The sequence below is a fragment of the Pleurodeles waltl genome, unplaced genomic scaffold (assembly GCF_031143425.1).
Source record: "Pleurodeles waltl isolate 20211129_DDA unplaced genomic scaffold, aPleWal1.hap1.20221129 scaffold_125, whole genome shotgun sequence".
Lineage (NCBI taxonomy): Eukaryota > Metazoa > Chordata > Amphibia > Caudata > Salamandridae > Pleurodeles > Pleurodeles waltl.
Genome location: NW_027149831.1, coordinates 662,464 through 687,822, shown reverse-complemented (window position 1 = coordinate 687,822; position 25,359 = coordinate 662,464). Strand labels below are relative to the sequence as shown.

General features: G+C 47.1%; 1 protein-coding gene across 3 annotated transcripts in view; it reads left to right on the top strand.

The window, feature by feature from the left end:
- The window catches only part of LOC138273934 (zinc finger protein 79-like), a 47,094-nt gene that overhangs the window by 7,773 nt on the left and 13,962 nt on the right, over positions 1 to 25,359 (top strand). The window contains exon 2 of one of the 3 annotated variants that reach the window (XR_011200309.1): positions 16,303 to 19,076. The exons of the other annotated variants lie outside the window; for them this stretch is intronic. The gene's annotated coding sequence lies outside the window, so the exon portion shown is untranslated. Of the gene's footprint in view, positions 1 to 16,302; positions 19,077 to 25,359 lie in introns of those variants that run through there. 3 annotated transcript variants of the gene reach the window in all.

Sequence of the window (25,359 nt, the reverse complement as noted above, 5' to 3'; positions counted from 1 at the left end):
AGCGTTTCATTCAAAATAGTCAACAGGGTCGCAAGAAGCGTGTGGAAAAACCAAGGCGCAAAATAACTGCCCATGAACTGAGAAAAGTCAAGCGTGCAGCTGCCACGATGCCACTTGCCACCAGTTTGGCCATATTTCAGAGCTGCAACATCACTGGAGTGCCCAAAAGCACAAGGTGTGCAATACTCAGAGACATGGCCAAGGTAAGAAAGGCTGAAAGACGACCACCACTGAACAAGACACACAAGCTGAAACGTCAAGACTGGGCCAAGAAATATCTCAAGACTGATTTTTCTAAGGTTTTATGGACTGATGAAATGAGAGTGAGTCTTGATGGGCCAGATGGATGGGCCCGTGGCTGGATTGGTAAAGGGCAGAGAGCTCCAGTCCGACTCAGACGCCAGCAAGGTGGAGGTGGAGTACTGGTTTGGGCTGGTATCATCAAAGATGAGCTTGTGGGGCCTTTTCGGGTTGAGGATGGAGTCAAGCTCAACTCCCAGTCCTACTGCCAGTTCCTGGAAGACACCTTCTTCAAGCAGTGGTACAGGAAGAAGTCTGCATCCCTCAAGAAAAACATGATTTTCATGCAGGACAATGCTCCATCACACGCGTCCAAGTACTCCACAGCGTGGCTGGCAAGAAAGGGTATAAAAGAAGGAAATCAAATGACATGGCCTCCTTGTTCACCTGATCTGAACCCCATTGAGAACCTGTGGTCCATCATCAAATGTGAGATTTACAAGGAGGGAAAACAGTACACCTCTCTGAACAGTGTCTGGGAGGCTGTGGTTGCTGCTGCACGCAATGTTGATGGTGAACAGATCAAAACACTGACAGAATCCATGGATGGCAGGCTTTTGAGTGTCCTTGCAAAGAAAGGTGGCTATATCAGTCACTGATTTGTTTTTGTTTTGTTTTTGAATGTCAGAAATGTATATTTGTGAATGTTGAGATGTTATATTGGTTTCACTGGTAATAATAAATAATTGAAATGGGTATATATTTGTTTTTTGTTAAGTTGCCTAATAATTATGCACAGTAATAGTCACCTGCACACACAGATATCCCCCTAACATAGCTAAAACTAAAAACAAACTAAAAACTACTTCCAAAAATATTCAGCTTTGATATTAATGAGTTTTTTGGGTTCATTGAGAACATGGTTGTTGTTCAATAATAAAATTAATCCTCAAAAATACAACTTGCCTAATAATTCTGCACTCCCTGTATACCTACTTGTCTGCATGTCACCAAAGCTTCTCACGCCTCGATTATCTATTCACACACCACTCCTGGGTAGGTAGCTTCCACGGGACGACACATCTGGGGAGGGGAATTTCCGATCATTCTCCGGTGGAGGCTATGTTAAGGGGAGCCTCGTGGGACTCGACAAAAGAGGAAGGGTCCTCCGACCAGGAAGGGGGCAAAGCGATATTTCTCTGAAAACTGTGGGACAGTACATTCGGCTAGTACTCTCTGGGAAGCATTTAAGATGGTACTCATGGGGCATGCCCAGGCATTGGTAGAGGGCCACAAAAAGGAGCGACATAGTAGGTATGTGGCTCTGTAAGGGGAAGTTTCCAACCCTGAAGCGGCAACACTTGAGGGAGGGGTAGTTGACCCACACAAGTGTCACAGGCTCCGACATAAACAAAAAGAAACGCAAGACTTGGGAACCAATGAGGCATGGGCCCATGAACAAACTATGCAAAGGCGGATCTATGAAGTCGAAGACAAAGCAAGTGAGCTATTCGCGTGGCTAGAAATAAGGGATAGCAGCAGGAACTGGGTTGCGGAGATCTGTGATGAAGGGGGAATAAGGTGCTCAAAGAGTGAAGACATAGTAGAGTCCTTTGCCACCTATTATGAACGTATATACTCTTCCCAGACGACCACTATCTGAGAGGATGTGAGGAACTATTGCAAGATCTCCAGCTGGAGGAGTTGTCAAGGTCCGATAGGGAGCTGTTAGATCAGGAACTGACAGTGGAAGAAGTGCAACATGCGTTTAGGGAGATTGCATCTTGCAAGGCAGTAGGCCCTATTGGACTCCCAGTGGAGCTCTTTAGGGGCATGAGAGATATTCTTGCTCCCCATATGCTGGAAATGTTTCAGGCAGCTAGGAAGGAGGGAGTTCTTCCAGAGACTCGCCACCATTGTGGTCCTACATAAAGAGGGCAAGCCCCGACATTCTGTGGCTCTGACCATCCCATCTCCCTTTTGAACCCAGAAGTCAAGGTTTTAGCAAAGATTCTGGTCAACAGACTGCGTCCCGACATGACTAAACTAATACATAAGGATCAAACTGGCTTTATGTCACATAAAAGCACTAGGTTGAATCTGAGGTGCCTGTATGGGATCCTGAGCACTACAGGGATCCCGGGGGCAGAGGAGGCAGTGGTGCTCTCGCTGGACTCCAGAATAGCTTTTGAAATCATCGTATGGCCTTATATTCATGCTGTCCTAACCAGGTTGGGGTTTGGACCCGGATTCCGTGCTTGGGTCCAGCTGCTCTACACTGTTCCTCGGGCACAGGTTAGGGTGAATGGGGTATTGTCCCACCCATTTATGCTTCATAGAGGAACTAGGAAGGGTTGCCCCCTGTCGCCATGGTTGTATGCCCTGGCACTGGAACTGCTGGCCACATGGGTACACCAGGATACCCTGGTATGGGGCATACACGAGGGGCACTGGGGAGAAGCCCGAATATCCTTATACGCTGATGATATTCTCTTGTACATCACAAGGCCCCGCCGGTCCATAGATAGACTACTGCACATTTTTCAGGTCTTTGGTACCTTCTCCGTGTATCAGATCAACTGGGACAAGTCCCTGGTCTTTCCTCTGACAGCCGAGGACATCTCTCTGCCGGCGCAATGCTTGGCCCCGGTGAGCGCTGAGGGGTTCTCGTATCTGGGAATCCTCGTTACGAGGGACCCAACTGAGTTCCTCAAGAGGAACCTGTATCCACAACAGGACTGACTTGGAGCAGATGTTCTGGATTGGCAAAAGCTCCCTCTGTTTTTAAAGAGTAAACTGTAAAATAGCGTTTAGTGGCAAGAAGCACCAACCAGGAATATCTGGTCACCCTGGACCAGGACAAACTCAAAACTTTCAGGCTGACCGCTATGGAGCACGGGTTGGCTACAGGAACCTAGCTAGGCCTGCTGAACGAAAGAACCTTTAAATCCTAGTTGTAGGGGCGTGGGCCCGAACCACCGATGCATCACTCCGTTGCAACGGTTCCAACGAGGCGTGTGATGCAGTGGCAGCTCCTTTATAGGGGACAAAAGGGCGGCGACCCCCCAGACCATCATGCCTCACTCTGCATCTCATTACTAACACATCACAGCTTTTACATTAAAACAAACAATCTCACTGATCATTTGTTTACATATAAAAGTGTAATATCATCTTGTGTCACAAGATGGCTCCTTTGGCTGTACTGGGCATGTGTCAGGCGTGAGCTGTTACAGCCCATCCTTACACATACACAATACACATCTGACATACTGCACTAGCGTCAGGCAGCTTGTCTGATAATGGCAATTTGGGGCCTGTCCATCATGCGCCCTTATGCCCCATCAGAAGTCACGATAATGGAAAAAGACAGCCTCATGTCCTATCTGAGCTTCTGATTGGGCATAAGGGGTTGTGCCTCGCTCTGGTGCCCTGTTTAGTGAATCTGGGCAGTTGCTAGTTGGGAATCATACTCTAACTACGTGTGGGTGTATTGTACTGGGAGAAAATTAGGCGCTATGGGTAGCGAGGTGAATATCAACGAAGAATGTCGAATCTCAAAATGGTGCACTCTTGAAAGACCACACCCAAAAGGTCTTGATAGATGCTAAAAACACTATTGCAAATATAAAGTACAAGAGGCACTCATTATAACATTAAAAATAATAGTACTTATGAGTCAGTATACATAGGCAATGTTTTGGACTTGGACTTTGGATCATAGCAATCTTGGAACAACAGATCAATGAATTCTACTATTTGGATTTGGACAGTGATACTGTAATTGGGGATTATGTTGGAAATAATCCTATTAATGTTCAGAAATATATGACAAAACATTGCCTATGTATACTGACTCATGAGTACTATTATTTTTCATGTTATAATGAGTGCCTCTTGTACTTTATATTTGCAATAGTTGGGAATCATGACTTTCATGTTGAGGACTACCCCACGTAAGTTTAACCTCGTGTGTATGAGGGGGAGCGTGTCTATACTGTTTATGTGAGTGTCTATGAGCCTGCACCAGTGCATGTATATGTGAGTGTATGTATGCGTGACATTGTACAAAAATGTGTCAGTATACATTTAAAACATGTCCTTGTGGTCATGCTACCTGTCACGGGAGGCAGTGAGTGTAGTCTAGGTCCAAATGATCAGAACTTCCCAGGAAGCTACGGAGAACGTTTCAAGCGTTCCTCGACCCCACACAAAACCTTTCTGACAGCGCCTCACAGAAACAAACATTGCCAGAGGTAAGAGGCCTCAGCGGAGGTGATGCTAGGGGTCGGGTGCTGCTGACTGGTTCTTATCTCATTCAGAAGGATAGGAGGCCTCAGCGGAGGTGATGCTAGGGGAGGGTGCTGCGGACTGGTTCTTATCTCATTCAGAAGGATAGGAGGCCTCAGCGGGAGGTCATGCTAGGGGAGGGTGCTGCTGACTGGTTCTTATCTCATTCAGAAGGATAGGAGGCCTCAGCAGGAGGTCATGCTCGGGGGGGTGCTGACTGGTTTTTATCTCATTCAGAAGGATAGGAGGCCTCAGCGGGAGGTCATGCTAGGGGGAGGGGGGTGCTGCTGACTGGTTCGTATCTCATTCAGAAGGATAGGAGGCCTCAGCGGGAGGTCATGCTCGGGGGGGTGCTGCTGACATGTTATTATCTCATTCAGAAGGATAGGAGGCCTCAGTGTAGGTCATGCTAGGGGGAGTGTGCTGCTGACAGGTTCTTATCTCATTCAGAAGCATAAGTGGGTTAGTGCATCTCCTAAACAATATCTGCAAAGCGTCAGGCATCCAAAAAAAAGTCCACATTTCCTCTGACCAGCACTTTCCTTCCCTTTGTTGCTCCCTCTCCACTTATTCCTTTTCCCCCCTTTATGTTGTTTTTTCCTTTTTTCTGTTCTCTTCCTTCATGTTCCTTGTTCTGCCATTGTGCTCCCCTTTCCTCTTTGTCTTTATTGCTCTTTTCTTTCTCCTCTTCCCTTTCTTGCTTTCCTCTCTCCCCTTTGCCTTTGTCTTTTTACCTCTCACCTTCCTATAACACTTGATTTCTTTTGTTCCTTCTTTTACTTTTCCTCTCCTTATCTTTTCCCCTTTCCTTCTCTCCCCTCATGTTTTCATGCCCTCTCTTTGCTTTTGTGTGTCCCTTTCCCCATCCGCTCTGCTCTTTCCTTTCTTCCCTTCTGTATTCCCTTATTTTATTTTCTTCTCCAATTGTTTATTCTCTTTTCCTTCTTGTTGTCTTCCCCTCTACATTACAGCTCTTCACATTTTGTTAATCTCTACCGTACCTCTCTCTCCTTTTCATGCCTGTCCTTTCGTTTGCTGTCCTCTTTCTTCACATTCTTTACTTGACCACATCTTTTCATTGCATCCTCTTCTCTCGTCCCCTTCGTTCTGCTGTCCCCCTTTCCCTGTCTTTCTCATCTCCTCTTCCCTTTTCACCTTCTCTAATTTGTGTCTCCTCTTAATTTGCTCTCCCTCATTTTCTCTTAATTTCCTTTCCTCCGCTTTTGGTCTTTTCTCCTCTTCCTTTTCTCATTTCCTTTCTCTTTCTGCTCTCTTGCTTTTATCTCATCACTTTTCATGATCCCTTTCCTCATCTCCCTTTTCTTGCTTTTATCTCATCACTTTACACGATCCCTTTCCTCATCTCCCTTTTCTTGCTTTTATCTCATCACTTTTCATGTTCCCTTTCCTCATCTCCCTTTTCTTGCTTTTATCTCATCACTTTTCATGTTCCCTTTGCTCATCTTCCTTTTCGTGTTCTCCTCTACAACCTCTAGCCGTTACCTTTCTTTCTGCCTTTTTTCTTATTCTTTTATTCGCTCTCACATATTCCCCTCTTACATTTTTTCCTCTCTTTTTTTCCTCTCCCTGTCACTGGGCCATCCTAAATCCCCTCCCCCACTTCTCCTCTTTTCTCCTCGCTGAAATTCTCCGTTGCTGTCGCCTCGTTTATTAATCTCTCCACTCTGCTTTTTCCTCTTGTTCTCCTTCACTTTCTTGCTGTTGCCACCAATTACTTACCGTTTCCATTGGTGACTCCATAATCTTCTGCTCTTCCTTTCTTCTCGCTGTTTGAAAGCAAATCATAACTCCTGATCTCTACACACACTCAGCGTACTCGACAGCAGCACATAACGGATAACCTCACTGTAGGAAGGTAGCCTCTTTCTAGCCTTGTTACCCCCACTTTTGGCCTGTTTGTGAGTATATGTCAGGGTGTTTTTACTGTCTCACTTGGATCCTGCTAGCCAGGGCCCCAGTTCTCATAGTGGAAACCCTATGTTGTCAGTGTGTTTGATATGTGTCACTGGGATCCTGCTAGTCAGGACCCCAGTGCTCATAAGTTTATGGCCTATATGTATGTGTTCCCTGTGTGGTGCCTAACTGTCTCACTGAGGCTCTGCTAACCAGAACCTCAGTGGTTATGCTCTCTCTGCTTTTAAAATTGTCACTGCAGGCTAGTGACTAATTTTGCCAATTCTCATTGGCACACTGGAACACCCTTATTATTTATTCCCTAGTATATGGTACCTAGGTAGCCAGGGTATTGGGGTTCCAGGTGATCCTTATGAGCTGCAGCATTTATTTTGCCACCCATAGGGAGCTCAGACAATTCTTACACAGGACTGCCACTGCAGCCTGAGTGAAATAACGTCCACGTTATTTCACAGCCATTTTACACTGCACTTAAGTAACTTATAAGTCACCTATATGTCTAACCCTCACTTAGTGAAGGTTAGGTGCAAAGTTACTTAGTGTGTGGGCACCCTGGCACTAGCCAAGGTGCCTCCACATTGTTCAGGGCAAATTCCCCGGACTTTGTGAGTGTCAATACCTATATGTAGCGTCACCATGGTAACTCCGAACATGGCCATGTAACATGTCTAGGATCATGGAATTGTCACCCCAATACCATTCTGGTATTGGGGGGACAATTCCATGCATCCCCGGGTTTCCAGCATAGAGCCCGGGTACTGCCAAACTAACTTTCCGGGGTCTCCACTGCAGCTACCGCTGCTGCCAACCCCTCAGACAGGTTTCTGCCCCCCTGGGGCATGGGCAGCCTGGTCCCAGGAAGGCAGAACAAAGGATTGCCTCTGAGAGAGGGTGTTACACCCTCTCCCTTTGGAAATGGGTGTTAAGGGCCTGGGAGGAATAGCCTCTCCTGGCCTCTGGAAATGCTTTGAAGGGCACAGATGGTACACTCCTTGCATAAGCCAGTCTACACCGGTTCAGGGATCCCCCCCAGCCCTGCTCTGGCGCAAAACTGGACAAAGGAAAGGGGAGTGGCCACTCCCCTGGCCAGCACCTCCCAGGGGAGGTGCCCAGAGCTCCTTCAGTGTGTCCCAGACCTCTGCCATCTTGGATGCAAAGGTGTGAGGGCACAATGGACAGCTCTGAGTGGCCAGTGCCACCAGGTGACGTCAGAGACCCCTCCTGATAGGTGCTTGCCTTTCTCTGTAGCCAATCCTCCTCTGTTGGCTATTTAGGGTCTCTCCTGTGGGTATCTCACCAGATAACGAATGCAGGAGCTCACCCGGGTTCCTCTGCACTTCCCTCTTCGACTTCTGCCAAGGATCGACTGCTGACTGCTCCAGGACGCCTGCATAACTGCAACAAAGTAGCAAGAAGACTACCAGCAACATTGTAGCGCCTCATCCTGCCGGCTTTCTCAACTGTTTCCTGGTGGTGCATGCTCTTAGGGCTGTCTGCCTTCACCCTGCACTGGAAGCCAAGAAAAAATCTCCAGTGGGTCGACAAAATCTTCCCCCTGCTAACGCAGAGACCAAACTTCTGCATCACCGGTCCTCTGGGTCCCCTCTCATCCTGACGAGCGTGGTCCCTGGAACACAGGAGCTCGGACCAAGTGTCTTCGACAGTCCAGTGGCCCTTCTGAGGCGATGCATCAGTTCTGATTAGCACTGAGGCTGCGTTGCAGAGCTGTAGAGTCATTGTCGAGGCTGCCAGCAACAACGGATATGAGGAAAACATTGCACAGTGTGGTTCTGAAGGTGTCGTGCTGGTCTCAAGATGCTGCAATGCAAGTCTGTTGCATTGGTTCCGACCCACACAGTGATGATGATGCACCAGTTCTGTTTCACACAACAGCAACGATGCTTTGGTTCTGCTCCCACAGCAGAGTACGCGTCGGTCGCAGTGGCGCAAACACCTTAGGCCCACTTCCAGAGGTCCTGGACTGGCGTGGTACCACTTGGCAGGGCAGGGTCACAGATGGCAGACTTCAGGTGCAGAAGCAGGGTGGTTGAAAGTCTTATGTCTCAGAGACTTCAGATCAGGAGGCTATTCATCTAGACATGGTTAAAGGGCTAATTAAGTCAGTGGTACAAACAGCACCGCAGGGCCAGTAGTAGAATTTAATTTTCAGGCCCTGGGCATGTGTAGTGCACTTTACTAGGGACTTATAAGTAAATTAAATATGCCAGTTGGATATCACCCAAAATCGTCATGCCATTCCTAATACCAGCAAAAACGAGGTCAGAAAAAATGGAGGAGGTAGGCAAAATGTTGGGGTAAGAGCACCCTAAGGATGTCAGGTCCAGCAGATCCCGTCACAAAGGCTTGAACTATCCAGCAAGAACAGAACTTTAGGTTGAGAGATGCTGCATCAAGTCCCCTAATTTGATAAAGACAACCACCCTCAAAAGGTCTTTATGTTTCAGTACCCTGACGATTAGGGACCCAGGAGCAATTCATATTAGAATGGCTCTATCCCTGTAAGTGCTAAAATCAGAACTCAAAAAGGGCCTCTTATCTAAGTTCTAGATTATATCTTTTTTAAGACTGATCCCTTGGAGATGCAGGGTTTCTTTTCTCCGTATCTCCCCTTCTGCATTTTCAAAATTCATACTCAAAGAGATAATTTCTATTCATGTGCACTCACTAAGAACACCTGCTACCAAGGTGCAACCTTGCTGTGGAGCCTAACATAATACATATTAGAGGTGCATCCTATCAATAAAAGAGTCCTTTTCAAGTTCTCAGTTATGCCCATTTCTTCACTTTATTTTCCTTATGTCTTTAAAAACACCAGAAATCAACAGCAAGCGACAGCCAACATGTTTTGTCCATACAAGTGGACTTTATGGCCCTCATTACAACCCTGGCAGTAAAGTCCGCTTGAGGAAATTCGATTTTTAATACGATCGTATCGACCCGCCATTTTGTGGCCCGCCGCCATTTTATGTTGCCTTCACTCAGGCAGCACAGCGAACGAAGTCCATTCTGCCTTTTCTGCTTATTCTGCAACATGGTGTTCAAAACAGCTTTCTGCCTCTATCTTTACAAGGCTGGTATTAAGGTCTGACCGAGTACACTAATCCCTGTCTGGTTTTCTAATCCTTGTTTCAACTATCTGTAGGCTCACACTATTCTCCGCCGATCTTATCTTATCGTCTGGCCTTCGCTGTCCTTTGCTAGTATTCTCTCATTTCACAACTGTCCTCCAAACGCACACAAACTTATCGCACCACATGCAACTTCGTTGTGGATCGGTTAATGAATTAGTTCAAGGGAGGGGTGACAAACACAGCTGGAGGGGAGGCAACCTTAAGTCACTTGATACTTTGTTTTCCAATTCCTTCTATTGGTGCTGTCTTGTTTTCCGACATTTCTATTGGCTCTGTTCTATCTTTACATTATTCTTACTGGCTCCTTTCTATGTGTTCTGGGAGTGTATGTAGTTAATAAATGGTTTTTATACGGTATATAAGATTGTGCGCCACAAAGTAAAGTGGCAGTCTCCTGAGAACATACCTTGTGTACTTCTTGGACAACTGTACTAGCTGCAGCTAATAAAATCTGATCTTTTACGCCTGACAGAGTGTCCTGTGTCTCTGTTAGTTGAGGCAGGTGAATCCAAGGAGATTTCAGGCGTACCCTGCGCCGCCAGGCCCATAAGGTTCTGGTTCTTCAACTGGCGCCCAACGTGGGGCGGCTTCAGCGGTACCGGTTCTGCCTGAAGGTCGTGAGGAACCCCGCAAGAAAATTCTGGAGGAATCGCGAGCCACGTCAAGCGACCCCTGTATGTCGAAGTGGTCCGAAGGTCTTTTTCAGCGCGGTTACTCCTTCCTGACGGCTACTGACGACTGCTGCCCTGACTGCCGCCCTGCCTTGGCCCTTTCTTTGATGATGTATGGTAAAGCGAGACGATAGACGGGCCTCTGTTGGTGTAAGAAGACATCCTTAGTTAAGTATTTGGTGGGTCGCGCCCACAAATTTTGGTCTTTGTTTTGTCCTTAGGTCCTTAGATTTGGCCATTGCAGTGGCCAAAGCCTAGGGGTAAGTGCATTTGTGCTGTGTAAACTGAAAGTTTTACCCCCTTGATGTTTGTGAACAGCCAGTAAAAATCGTGAGATGTCTGGTCTGACTAAGTTTGGAAAACTTTGTTGCTTTGGTTGTAATAGGGACTCCCAGCTTGAGGACTCCTGTCCGATTCCTTCGGTTGGAACTCCCACATATGAGCTCTATTCTAAACATGGTGTTGGTCCTATTGCCTTTAATAAGACATGGACCCGATATACAAAGAAAGATGGTGTTTTAAAATGGCCAGAAAATGGTAGTTTCGAAACTGATGTGCTAGATAATTTAGAAGCAACGTTATTTAAAAGAAAAGCCCGGCCGGCAATGTTTGACTCTTTTCGCCTTTGGCGTAAGGAAGCCAAACAGAGAGAAATTAAACAAGCGAAACGAGATAGGAAAACACAGGGAATGACGATTATACAGGCTGCTCAGCAATTCAAAGATGATGAAATAGATAATGCAATGGAAATTTCAGACAGACAGCATCGAATGGCAATAGATAAATGCTATCCGACGTTGCCTATCTCTTCCCTTGATAAGAGAAAAGATTTTGAGGAAGATTCCTTAATGTCCCACTTATTGAAATTGCCTCCGCCCTATGTACAAGGTGCTAATGCACCCCCGATGTTACAGCCTGTTCAGCCGCCAGTTGTGCTTCCGCCTGCTCCAGCTTTTCCACAATTGCCTCCTCAAGTATTGCCTATGCCAGCTTTGCCTTTAACTCCTTTGCCTTCTGCTCCTTTGGCAATTCCTAATGCTCCTTTAGTTAATTCACCTAATACCTTGTCCCCTATCCTTATGTCAAATTCTCCATCTATGCGTAAGCGATTTGCAGATACTGTCTCTGGTCTCTTATCACCTTTCTTTGAAGCTTTAAATGTGTCTCCAGCTTTTTCTCGAAGACAGTCTCGTAGTCAATTCCCAGACTCCGAAGAGCGAGAAAAATTGGACTCACTTGCTTGTAGATGGATCAAGAAGGGTCCCCAATATAGTACGTCTGATATTATGTCCACCTTTCTGCAATGGAATGCACCTACGCAGAGATATGTTTTTAAAGTTATGTGCGATACTCTCGCTAAAGAATGGGAGGATATGAATTTGGGTTCGGTCCCACAGGATCTGTTAGATGTTCAGGCTGACTTTGACAAAGGACTTATTGTGGGTCCTAAGGTTGAAAACGCTGTCAGAACACTTATTTCTTTCAGATCCCTATTGTTCTCACAGACTTTTCCTGATTCTGATCCTTCAGTTAGGACAGCACTGAAAAACTATCCCATGAGAGAGGTTTCTCCAATATGGAAGGAAGAAGTTGCAGCAGCAGGTGCTAATCCAGCTATTCCTGCGCATTTTCAGCGCATATGGATACATGTCCCCTGGAAAAGGTCTGAAGTTTTAGCACTTAAACAGTCACTACCAGATTCACGCAAAAATCCTGCTGGTTACTATAAAGAGTTGTCGCAAACAGTTGATGCATGTACTATGAATCTAGCAGATATTGACATGTTGATGGGAAATGTAGTTCCACAGACAATATGGGCTAAAATTCGTAGAGAGGATCACGCTCAAGAATTAGGCGGCGATTGGAACGCTATTATTGCCGCAGATAGAGGTCAAGTAGGTGGTGCAAAGCCCGACGCTTTGATCTCAGAACTCCCTGGTAGGATTATTACATTAATGAAAACAATGATGCCTGCTTTGAGAGTTAATTGGGATAAGCTAGCAGCATGTAAACAAAAGAAAGATGAAAGTGTTTCCGATTTCTTTACCCGATTCGAGGAGACATTCATTGATCACAGTGGTCAAGATATGGCTACAGAAGGGGGACAGCGATTATTTGTGGATAAGTTCGTATATAACTTGCTTCCTGAACTATCACACAAGCTAAAAGACTCCGAGAGTTCATGGGCAGTTTCTTCTTCCGCCCAGATATTGGCTACTGCACAATATTATGAAAATAGAGACAAAGAAGAAAGGGAAAAACAAGAGAAAAAGACGAAAGAATTAAAAACTAAAGTTCTCTTGCAACAGGCTTATCCTCCTCGTTATGTTCAGCCTCAGTTTCAACAGCCTCCGCAGTTTCAGAGGTTGTATCAAAAGCCTGAACCATTCATTCCAAGACCTTTGCTAGGTCCCAATCAATGTGCTTATTGTAGGGAGGAAGGTCATTTTAAGAACAGTTGTCCGGCATTGTTGCAGCGTAATGGAGCAACATCTGCTTCACGAGGTCGTGGTGGTCCTCAGTCAGCAAATAGAGGTAGAGGTCGAGGTGTGTTAACCCAAGAGCAGCGTTCTTTTGTTCCTCCAAATTCCGGAAATTACTTTGACCAGCAAAATGTTAGGTCTACACAGTATTACAGTGAGGATCAGTATATTGAAGGAGGGAATGAAAGTCTTCATTTTGAATAGGACAGCCATGGACAAAGTAAGGGGGTTACGTCAATTCCAGTGGATCAGAATGGACCTTATGTTAATGTCACTACAATGGGTGTTTCAGAGCCATTTCTTTTAGATACTGGTGCCATGAGAAGCTCTATCATTCATTCTAAACTCCCTGGCGCACCTTTGTCTGGCTTAACGAATGTATCTGTAGGATTTTCTGGCGCCCCTGTTCGCAATCCAGTTTCTTGCCCTTTGCCTGTTTCAATAGGCCCTTATGATTTAGAAGCTCCGCTTCTTCTGACGAATGGTTGTGGTGAAAATCTGTTGGGTTTAGATCTATTAAAAAGAATGCATGCTACGATATATTGTTCACCTTCTGGTGTATACCTCACTCTAGGACAGAAAATGACTAGTCCAATGTACTTATCAAAAGATCAATTCCCACCTGAATTGCTTTCTCTTCCCGAAACGCTTTGGGCTACGGGTCCGAATGACGTTGGTTGTCTTGAGATCCCACCTTATGTTGTTACTCTTAAGCCCAATGCTGAAATGCCACGTATTCCGCAATACAGAATCTCTACTGAAGGTGAGAAAGCACTTCTGGAAATTGTCCATGATTTGATTCAGAAGGGTGTGGTTGAGGAAACGAGAGGAAATACATGTAACAGTCCTGTTCTTCCGGTTCTTAAACGCACTGATCCTTCTCAGCCTCCTGTTTATCGTTTTGTAATTGATCTTCGGGAGGTAAACAAGATTGTCGTACCGCAGTTTCCTGTAGTCCCAGATATCACTGCTCTGTTGACGATGATACCTTCTACAGCGACTTGGTTTTCAGTTATTGATCTAAAGAATGCTTTCTTTAGTATTCCCATCGCCGAAGAGAGTAGAGATATTTTTGGTTTTTCCCTCGGAGTCCGAAGCTTCCGGTTTAAACGCGCACCTCAAGGTTATTGTGAAAGTCCCTCTATTTACAGTCAAGCTCTAAAATGTCATCTTGATGCCTTTTCCTTACCGTCCGGTGCCGCTCTCATTCAGTACATGGATGACTTATTAGTTGCAGCTGATTCAAAGGAGATTTGCAAAAACGTGACCGTTGCACTGTTGCGTCATTTGTTTGATCTGAATCACAAGGTTTCTCCTTCTAAATTACAATATGTCTGTCGCGAGGTGACTTATTTGGGTCATCTCTTGTCAAAGGAGGGACGACGATTGACCCCCGAACGAATTCAGGCAATTGCACAAATGTCAGTGCCATCCACACAAAGAGAGGTACGTGCCTTTTTGGGCATTACTTCTTATTGTAGACAGTGGATTCCGAGTTTCTCTTTATTGGCTAAACCGCTGTTGGCGCTAACTTTAAAAGATACGCCTCAGCCTCTTCCGTGGACTGACGAGTGTCAGAAGAGTTTTACTGATTTGCCTATTGCTTTGTGTTCTGCTCCTGTATTGGGTACTCCTGATTACAGTAAGCCCTTTACGCTCTATGTCCACGAAAGAGAGGGTTGTGCATTGTCAGTCTTAACGCAGCGTTTTGGAGATCAACAGCGACCATGCGCATATTTCTCAGCTACGTTAGATCCAGTAGCTAAAGCATTGCCTAGTTGTCTTAAGGCGACAGCGGCAGCAGCAATTTCTATTCGACAGTCTGCTGGAGTAGTGCTAGATAATACTCTCATTGTTATGGTGCCACATGCAGTGGATACTTTACTAAATAGGACAAAAACGCAGCATCTTACGAGTGCTCGGTTGTCCGGATATGAGCTGACGCTTTTGGCTAGTCACATACACATCAAACGATGTAATACCCTGAATCCAGCTACTTTGTTGCCTCTTCCAGAAGAGAGAGATGTCTCTGAACACCATGATTGTTTTCTCCGTACTGAAGAAGAGACTAAGGGTAGAATTGACCTAAAAGACACGCCATTAGTGAATCCAGATGGAACACTATGGGTAGATGGTTCTTGTTTCAAGCTCCCGAATGGAGATACAGTTTCAGCCTACGCTATTACTACTTTGCATACGATTGTGGAGACAGCACGCATTAGACATAATTCAGCTCAGGCAGCTGAATTGATAGCCTTAACTAGAGCGTGTGTGTTATCCAAAGGAAAAAGAGTAAACGTGTACACTGATAGCCAATACGCTTTTGGTGTAGCGTTTAACTTTGGGCGCTTATGGAAGGAAAGAGGATTCTTTACTTCCCATGGTACTAAGATACAACATGGTCAATTAGTGACTGAACTTCTTGAGTCACTTACAATGCCTACTCAGATAGCAATCGTGAAGTGTAGTGCACACAAAAAGATTGTGGACGATGTTGGTCGAGGAAATGCATTTGCAGATGAGGTAGCGAAAAAGACAGCCAGAGACAACACAAGTCGAATGTATGTTGCAGGTCCCGCAAACTGCGTAAGAGAAAAGGGAATGTGTGAAGATACAGTAGAGAGTGTGAAATCAATTCAAGGAGAGGCTACGGAGAATGAGTTGAGAAAGTGGAAGGAAAGTACAGGAATGTTAGATGAGATGGGATGTTGGGTTGAATTATCAGAACATCAACGTTGGCTGTTACCAGATGCTTATGTACTACCTGTAGTTACTATGGCACATGGTCCAGCTCACCTAAGTGCAAAAGGAATATGTAAACTTCTGGCTCCAGTGTGGCAAAATGAGGGGATCCCAAAGTGTGCAAATAATGTAGTAAAACATTGTATTGTTTGCTTGATGTACAATCCGGGAAAGGGAACCCCAACTCCAGCAGGTCATTTTGCTCCTCCAACATATCCATTTGAGGTGTTGCAGATCGATTATATTCACATGGAACGATGCAACAACCTCAAATATGTTCTGGTGGTAGTATGTGCTTTTTCTAGATGGGTAGAAGCCTACCCTCTGAAGGACAATACTGCTTTATCAACTGCCAAAATACTTTTGAAGGAATTCTTCCCTAGGTTTGGTTTGCCGCGCATTGTCTGGAGTGACAATGGGAGCGAATTTGTGGGTCAAGTCATGCAAAAAGTTTGTGCAGGTCTTGGCATAAAACAGAAGTTCCACGCGGCGAATCACCCACAGTCGGCTGGTTTAGTAGAATGCTACAATGGAACCTTGAAGCTTAAAATTGCTAAGGTGCAAGCTAGCACAGGACTTAATTGGCCTGATGCTTTACCATTGGCTCTTCTGTCCACCAGAACAGCAGTACACTCTCGTTTGGGGCTTAGCCCTTACGAAGTGATATTTGGTCGCCCAGCTAATGTATGGGGAGTTCCTCGCCCTAAGAAATACTCAGACTTGCCATACCCGATGTTGATTGACTACTTGCATGACCTTACAACTAAATTGCGTGTTCTTCATCAACAGGTTCAGAGTGCTCTACCAGAGGCTTCCACAGACCCAGGTCATTCCATCCGACCAGGTGACTGGGTCTGCACGAAAAATTTCCAACGACAGAGAAATTTGGAGCCCAGATGGAGAGAGCCACGCCTGGTTCTTTTGACCACAAGAACAGCAGTTAAAGTCGAAGGAAAGAAAAACTGGGTGCATGCCGTGCACTGCAAGAAAGTGCCTTTGCCCTTGCCTTTCGATCAGTGGGTCCGTAGAGGCATCAGTGACTCTGAAAGTGAGAAAGTTCCGCAATTTGTACCATTCAGTGATGCGCGTCTAATTGGAACACTTTCTGAGAAAGAGGACGACGACATCCTTCAAGAAGCAATACCATCGCATCGTCGCTTGAACACGACAAATCCAGGAACATTGTTTCAAAACCAGACTGCCTCTGGACAGGAACGCTATAATTTGAGACCAAGACCAAAGAACTTGTAAATTTCTCTCCTATGTAGTACTCTATCCCGGTTGCAGGGTCACGGTAGGAGTCTTAGTTACGACCTGAGTAAGTGGCAATAGGCCTGCAGGACCTCACAGTGTCATAGGACGGTAGATAATCGTGACTACAGTGATTGAGGAAGATTGCCGTGAGCATCCACTTAGAAAGATGGAGGCTACATTAGATAAAAGAGAAAGTAAAAATGTAAAGAATAATTGTAAAGAAATATGTAGTCGTTGTAGTATTGCTCTATGCGTCATTATATTGTCGTGTATTCTTTTGGCATCTGTAAACTGGATCATTATTACTCTGCAGCAAAAAGTTGTCTCTTCTCCTACCTCTACATCTTCTTCTACTATCTCTCCGCACCTATTTCACACTCTTCCCCAGCATGAACTCATCAGAAGAACTGAATACTTTAACAATTCCTTCGTCCAGTTGTTACATCAACATCAGTTAGTGATCAATACAACTGACTGTTGGGTGTGTGGACTCATACCACATACGGTAGAAAAAGGAATGCCATATTTAGTTCTTCCATTCTCCTATGAAGGTTCCGCTTGGGCTTATTTTGTCATTTTCAATAATGCATATCAAAGTAAAATTAAACAACCTGTCAGTTCACATAGTGTTGGTTCAAATTTCAGTCATAGTTTATTGATAAAGGGAATGGTAGCTATGGCTAAAATCATGGAAAAAAGTGAAGCTTCCATAGATGAAAGAAAAGCATATACCAATTGGAACATAACTAATTACATTTCCAGCCTCAATGATAAGGTTAAGCAAGGAAAATCTCCTCCGATACGGGTCATACCCCAACAAGGAAATTTCTGTCTGCAAATAAATGGTAGAACTCCAAACACCGGACAAAGAGAAAGTTTATGTTCCCATACATATGTTTATTCAGCCCTGAATTCACTGCCGTTAGTACCATCTCAAGGTACATACTTCGTTTGCCACGATAGGGCTTATACATGGTTGCCAGCTGATTTCTCTGGTACTTGTTATATAGCCTTTCTTCTTCCCCCTACATACACCGCTCCTGCGAACCATCATAAAAATAGATATGGCAGAGGGATTGTGGATTCGAAAGACACAGCAGGACAAGAGGGAGGAGATTTCCTCAAAGGATTTCTTCCCTTCTGGGGTCCAATGGCCAACAGCAGAAATATAAGGCAATTGGCTTGTGTCGTAGAAACCACCATAGACATCACTGTAGGAGCTTTAAGTAACATTACAGCTGAACTACAGGCTGATCGTCTTATGACCTTGCAGAACCGTGTTGCCTTAGACTTTGTTCTTGCGGACCGTGGTGGAGTATGCAAATTGATCGGATCAAGTTGCTGTATTTTCATACCTAATGACGCTCCGACAGTATACCAAGCTATCTCTAAGTTACACATAATCTCCGAGTCGATTCATCAGGACGAAGGAGATTGGTCCTTTTCAGAGTGGTTTTGGGGATTACTGTCCAAATGGGGTTGGAAGGTATTGACATTCTTTGGAGTAATTTTAGCTTTTATATTCTCTTGTTGTCTTTGTATGCACTGCGGTCCTGCCATCTGCAACCTATGTGCTACTGCATGTATTCCCAAACCCAAGTCACAAAGAGCAGAGAATATCAAAATGATGGTACAGCAACAGCTTGATGACCTCATGGCCATAGACATCGACTCAGATTAACATGAGTTTGTGTATCTTGCCTGAGTTCTGGCAAAAGGAGGGTCTGAGGAAATTCGATTTTTAATACGATCGTATCGACCCGCCATTTTGTGGCCCGCCGCCATTTTATGTTGCCTTCACTCAGGCAGCACAGCGAACGAAGTCCATTCTGCCTTTTCTGCTTATTCTGCAACATGGTGTTCAAAACAGCTTTCTGCCTCTATCTTTACAAGGCTGGTATTAAGGTCTGACCGAGTACACTAATCCCTGTCTGGTTTTCTAATCCTTGTTTCAACTATCTGTAGGCTCACACTATTCTCCGCCGATCTTATCTTATCGTCTGGCCTTCGCTGTCCTTTGCTACTATTCTCTCATTTCACAACTGTCCTCCAAACGCACACAAACTTATCGCACCACATGCAACTTCGTTGTGGATCGGTTAATGAATTAGTTCAAGGGAGGGGTGACAAACACAGCTGGAGGGGAGGCAACCTTAAGTCACTTGATACTTTGTTTTCCAATTCCTTCTATTGGTGCTGTCTTGTTTTCCGACATTTCTATTGGCTCTGTTCTATCTTTACATTATTCTTACTGGCTCCTTTCTATGTGTTCTGGGAGTGTATGTAGTTAATAAATGGTTTTTATACGGTATATAAGATTGTGCGCCACAAAGTAAAGTGGCAGTCTCCTGAGAACATACCTTGTGTACTTCTTGGACAACTGTACTAGCTGCAGCTAATAAAATCTGATCTTTTACGCCTGACAGAGTGTCCCGTGTCTCTGTTAGTTGAGGCAGGTGAATCCAAGGAGATTTCAGGCGTACCCTGCGCCGCCAGGCCCATAAGGTTCTGGTTCTTCACGCTGACCGCCATGCGGACGGTCGCCAACATACCGTGTCCGCGGCGGAAATCCGCTACGGGTATTATGACCCACAGTTAGAAATCCTCCACAATACAGACACCCACAAAAGTCTGCCACACCAAAGGTCAGTGATAAATTGGCTGTACCAAAACCCACACCGTTACGCCAACAGGAATACGCCCACACTATCATGACCCACAAATCAATACGGCGGTCATTCAACTGCGGTAAACCATTGGCAGTACACACCGCTTTGCTCAAAATACACACACACTTGCAAAACACAACCACATCGGACAATTCAAAATACACACACCTGATACACATACGCACACCACACCCACACACCCAATCCAATATAAAACACACACCCACATTACCCACAGCCCCTTAGAACGAAAAGTTTTGAAGATGCAGAGAGACAGAAAAGCAAAGACCACACCAGCATCCAGATGCACACAACACCATCACTCATACACCATCCACGCACAAAACACCACGCACCCCAAAACATCACCCCACACATCACATCACATACACCACATCATGGCACCTCAAAGACACCCCAGGTTTTCTGAGGAGGTGCTCAGGGTCATGGTGGAGCAAATCATCCGGGTAGAGCAACAGCTATTCGGATCACAGGTGCAGCAGACATCCATTGCTAGGAAGATGGAGCTATGGCGGAGAATTGTTGACAGGGTCATTGCAGTGGGACAGCATCCAAGAACATGGGATGTCATCAGGAAGAGGTGGAACAACCTACGGGGGAAGGTACATTCCATGGTATCCAGACACCAGGTAGCCGTACAGAGGACTGGCGGTGGACCCCCACCTCCACCACCACAACTAACAGCATGGGAGGAGCAAGTCTTGGCAATAATGCATCCTGAGGGCCTTGCAGGAGTAGCAGGAGGACTGGACTCTGGTAAGCCAAATCTTTACTACTATATCCCCCACCCTACCTGCATGGCACCACAAACACCTACCCCTACCCTCACACCCATCACTTCACTACCTCACATATACCCCACTATCACAACCCACCCATCCCAATACCAAACCCTGCATGTTACACCAATGCATGGACACTCATCACAGACCTGCCTGGACACCCATCACCAAAGCATGTCCAAAGGAGAGACTCACCCAGGGCACACAATCACCACTCACAGAAGGGCCAAGGCGATATTGCAAGCACAGTAATAAGAGGGAAACACACCCATTACTAGGATGGCACACACAGATACAATAACAATGCATTTACACCCCAACCGGACCCCTACACAACATCACCGGACAGGAGGTGCCAGCCATATCCAGTCCCCCCACAGAAGAGGCCCACAGTGACGACAGCAGCTCTGCACGCCTGGATCAAGATGACCAGCCCGGCCCATCAGTGACCTCTGGAGACTCAGTTCCCCTGCCACAGTCCCAAACCACCACAGAATCTCCCCCCTCAGGGAACACCACCACAGCACCCACCCAGCAGGCCCATGCCACTGTCCCCAGGACACGTCACTCAGCAGTGTGTCCACCACTACAGGGACCCCAGGCAAACCCACTAACCCAAGACAATCCGGGACCTGGGGTCAGTGGCAGTGGGCACACGGTTCAGGGGACAGAGGCACAGGATAACGGAAGCTGAGAGGGCTGCTGTGCGACAGGGGGAGGACCGGCCCAGGCACTCTCAAACATCATGGTAGCATACCACCATTCCCAGGAGACCATGGGCACGGTACTGGCAAAGTTTCAGGAGACCCAGCGGTTGCAGGAGGGACAGTACCTGGGGATCAGGGAGGATTTGAAGGCCATTAACACCACCCTGGTCACCATTGCAGGGGTGCTGGCAGACATGGCCAACACCATGAGGGAGACAATGGCATACCACTGGGCCACTCACACCAGCCCAAACGATGATCAGCCTTCCACGTCCGCAGGCGCTAGTGGACAGGAGGCCCCGCAACAGGAACAACAGGCCACCAGCACCCCACCCCCTGCAGAAGGAGAACCACCCCACAAATGATCCCTGCGATCCAGGCAGAAGACAGAGAACATTGCCAAGACCCCCGCCAGGAAATAAGACTCTCCTGAGTGTCACCCTTCTGTCCCACTCTGTCACCCTGTCCACCTTTAACTGACATTGCTCCACTTCCTATGCCTCATTGGACAATGCACCTGTGATACCGAGAGACTGGATCCTACTGTGGACCTTCCTCCACTATCACCCCAGCCCCTTCCACATACCCCTATACACATTAGCCCCTAAATAAACACCCTTAAATCACAAACCATTCTGGAGTCAGTCTGTACTTTCACAAATGTATAATTACAACTTCCTCCCCAAGTATCAATGTAAATGTTCATTTGCACATACCAATGTATGACATTTGTTGGGCAGCAGTAAATATAGCAGAAGGCAGAATGAGGTACCCAGATCTGTGAAATGGAAAGCCAAAGTGAACTGTCAGTGTCCATACACAGAGGTTAAGAGGCTGACTTATACAATGTCCTACAGTAGTCAGATATGAGATGAGCAGTGCCAGTCTCTTACCTGTGTCTCACTGGAAGTACTGCATGATGATGTTGTTTCGGTTGTCAATATCTTCTTCTTCTGCCTCCTCTTCTTCACTGTCCACAGGCTCCACAGCTGCCACAAAACCAACATCAGGCCCATCCTCCTGCAGAAAAGGCACCTGGTGCAACATGCAGCATGGCACGATTATCTGGCACACCTTCTTCGGTAAGTAGTATAGGGAGCCACCTGTTAGATGGAGGCACCGGAATCTGGCCTTCAGGAGGCCGAAAGTCCGCTCAATAATATGCCTAGTTCGCCCATGTGCCTCATTGTAGTGTTCCTCTGCCCTTGTCCTGGCATTCCTCACTGGGGTCAGTAGCCATGAGAGGCTGGGGTACCCAGAGTCACCTGCAAATGTCGAGGGAAATCTATTAGACATACATTAACCCTCAGTGACTACCCCATACCCAGACAACTATCCATACTGTGTGGAGACCTTGGGCTCACCTATTAGCCACACCCGGGGCCCCTGGAGTTGGCCCATCACATAAGGGATGCTGCTATTCCTCAAAATGTAAGCGACATGCGCTGAGCCATGATACTTGGCATTCACATGAGAGATGCACTGGTCTGCCAAACACACCATCTGGACATTCATAGAATGGTAGCTTTTTCAATTTCTGTACACCTGTTTATTTCTGCGGGGGGGGACAAATGCCACATGTGTACCATCAATGGCACCAATTATGTTGGGGATATGTCCCAGGGCATAGAAGTCAGCTTTCACTCTGGGCAAATCCTCCACCTGGGGGAATACGATGTAGCTGCACATGTGTTTCAGCAGGGCTGACAACACTCTAATCAGCAAATTAGAAAACATTGGCTGAGACATCCCTGATGCCATGGCCACTGTAGTTTGAAAGGAGCCACTTGCCCGGAAATGGAGCACTGACAGGACCTGCACTAGAGGGGGTATTCCTGTGGGATGGCGGATAGCTAACATCAGGTCTGGCTCCAATTAGGCACACAGGTCTTGGATTGTTGCACGATCAAGTCTGTAGGTGATAATGATGTGTCTGTCTTCCATTGTCGACAGGTCCACCAGGGGTCTGTACACCGGAGGATGACGCCATCTCATCATCTGCCCCAGCGGATGTGCCCTATGGAGGAAAATGGTGAGCAGAGGGTCATGGACCACATAGGTTGCACAAGTGTTTTTGCTGTAATGTGAGTAAATCCGCATGTGGCGTGCTTTGTCCGTATGTCTGTCAAAATGTGCTGTGACGCAGTTAGGTGCCATGCCATTTGCCCCCCTGAAATGGCGGCTGCCTGACCTGTAAGAAGGGACAAGGGGAAATGAGGTAACTGCGCTGTCATTGTGCAGCGTTGCAGTAGGCGGCAGAAGACCACTGCGCAATTTAGCATTGGTTATCATTGGGCCCTATGGGTTCCAAGAGCCAATGACGATGTATTCCAGCAGTGACGGTATGCACTGCCGCGGACGTGACTGCCACTTTCTATCTGTTCACTCACTTGATACCTGACCTTCAACAGGAGAGGACCTACGCAGCAAGTGCTGCTGTGACCTCAGTCTGGAAGCAACAATGGCCCATGTGTCTGGGGAAAGGGCCCCTGACTTCACCGCGGAGGAGTTGGACAGACTGGTGGATGGGGTCCTCCCCCAGTACACCCTACTCTACAGTCCTCCAGACAAACAGGTGAGTACACTGTGAACATGATGCGTGGGCCATGAATATATAGAGTGGTGTGGATAGAAGATACATGTGGTTGGGGGCTGAGGCCTGCATGTGAGGATGGTGAGTGTATGTGCGTCAGGGCATGGGTGGGAACTGATGGGCAATGAGTATGAAGGTCCGGACGGGAGAGTAATTTCCTTTCATCCTGTACCTTTCCTCTAGGTCAGCGCTCACCAGAAGAAGGGTATTTGGCGTGCCATCGCCAAGGAAGTGCGGACCCTGGGGGTCTATCATAGACGGAGCACCCACTGCCACAAGAGATGGGAGGACTTGCGCCGCTGGAGCAAGAAGATGGCCTCCCAACGTGGAATAGGTGCCCGTCGCACCATGACCCCCCTGATGTTCCGGATCCTGGCGGTGGCATATCAGGAGTTGGATGGGCGCTTTAGGGCTTCACAGCAGCCAAAAGGGGGTGAGTACAGTCTCATTCAACTGACTCTGCACGATTTACGAGGTGTCTGGGTGGGGTATGTGGGCTTTGGGTTCCCCTAGGCCAGGGCGAACTTGGTAGGGTAGGTCCCTTGTTAGGCAGGCTCTGAGGCACTCCAACCCCAATAGTGTTAGTGGGCATCTACAGCTAGTCAGGCTCCTGTGGGTTCCAGGTGTGCAGCAAATGGTGTTAGGCATAGTCCCCCATGGGCAGGTGATTTTCCTAGTAACTGCTAGTGCATGGCCCAGTGCATAGGGCTGCTCCCTGTGTGTTGTGTCCGCCAACGGTAGAGATGTTGCTGGCATTGACCATGTGTCTCCTCTGTCTTGCCCCCCCTTCTTGTTTTGTCACCCTGTCCTTTTGTGCATTAGCATCATCTGGCGGAGGAGCAGTGGCACCGGAGATGGAGGGAGCTGCATCCCACATAGCCTAGGAGGGTGAATCCACGGAGGGTGAAGGCACCAGTGGGACAGAGGGCGAGGGGAGCTCCACGACGGGGACAGGAGGGTACACCAGTGACAGCGGCGACTCCTCTGATGGGAGCTCTCTTGCGGTGGCAGGCACCTCTGTGCCCACCCCAACAACAGGTACAGCCGCCATCCCACTACCAGCACCGTCCTCCCAGCAGCCCCTCAGCGTGTTTCCCATGCCCGCTCACCCAGGAGGGTGGACATCTCCTTCGCCCCAGGCACCTCAGGCCCTGCACCAGTCAGCCCTGCTGCCCTCAGTGTGGAGGCTATTGACCTCCTGAGATCCCTCACTGTTGGGCAGTCAACCATTCTGAATGCCATCCAGGGTGTTGAGAGGCATTTGCAGCAAACAAATGCATACGCGGAGGGCACTCATTCTGGCGTGGCGGCCCAACAAAGAGCATTTCAGGCTCTGGCCTCTGCACTGATGGCAGCCATTGTCCCTGTGTCCAGCCTCCCCCCTCCAACTTCCACTACCCAGACGCAATCCCCTCTACCTCAGCCTATCCCAAGCACACCATCAGACCAGCATGCACACAGATCAACACACAAAAGTGGCTCAGGAAAACATAAGCACCACACATCCACAGGCACTCACACAAGCACCATACCCATGCAGGCACACCAACATCCACTGTCTCCACTGTGTCCCCCTCCTCACGTCCTCCACCTTCCTCCCAGTCTCGTCTCCACTCACACCTGCATGCACTACATCCTCAGCCACTACCTCCATCACCAGGACACCCATCACTACACACTGCTCATGTGCAATCACCACCCCCACTACCATTCACACGTCTCCTGTGTCCTCTCCCAGTGTGTCTGTGAGCCCTCCTCCCAAAGTACACAAATGCAGGCACACACCCACTCAACTGCCATCCACCTCACAACAGCCTCCA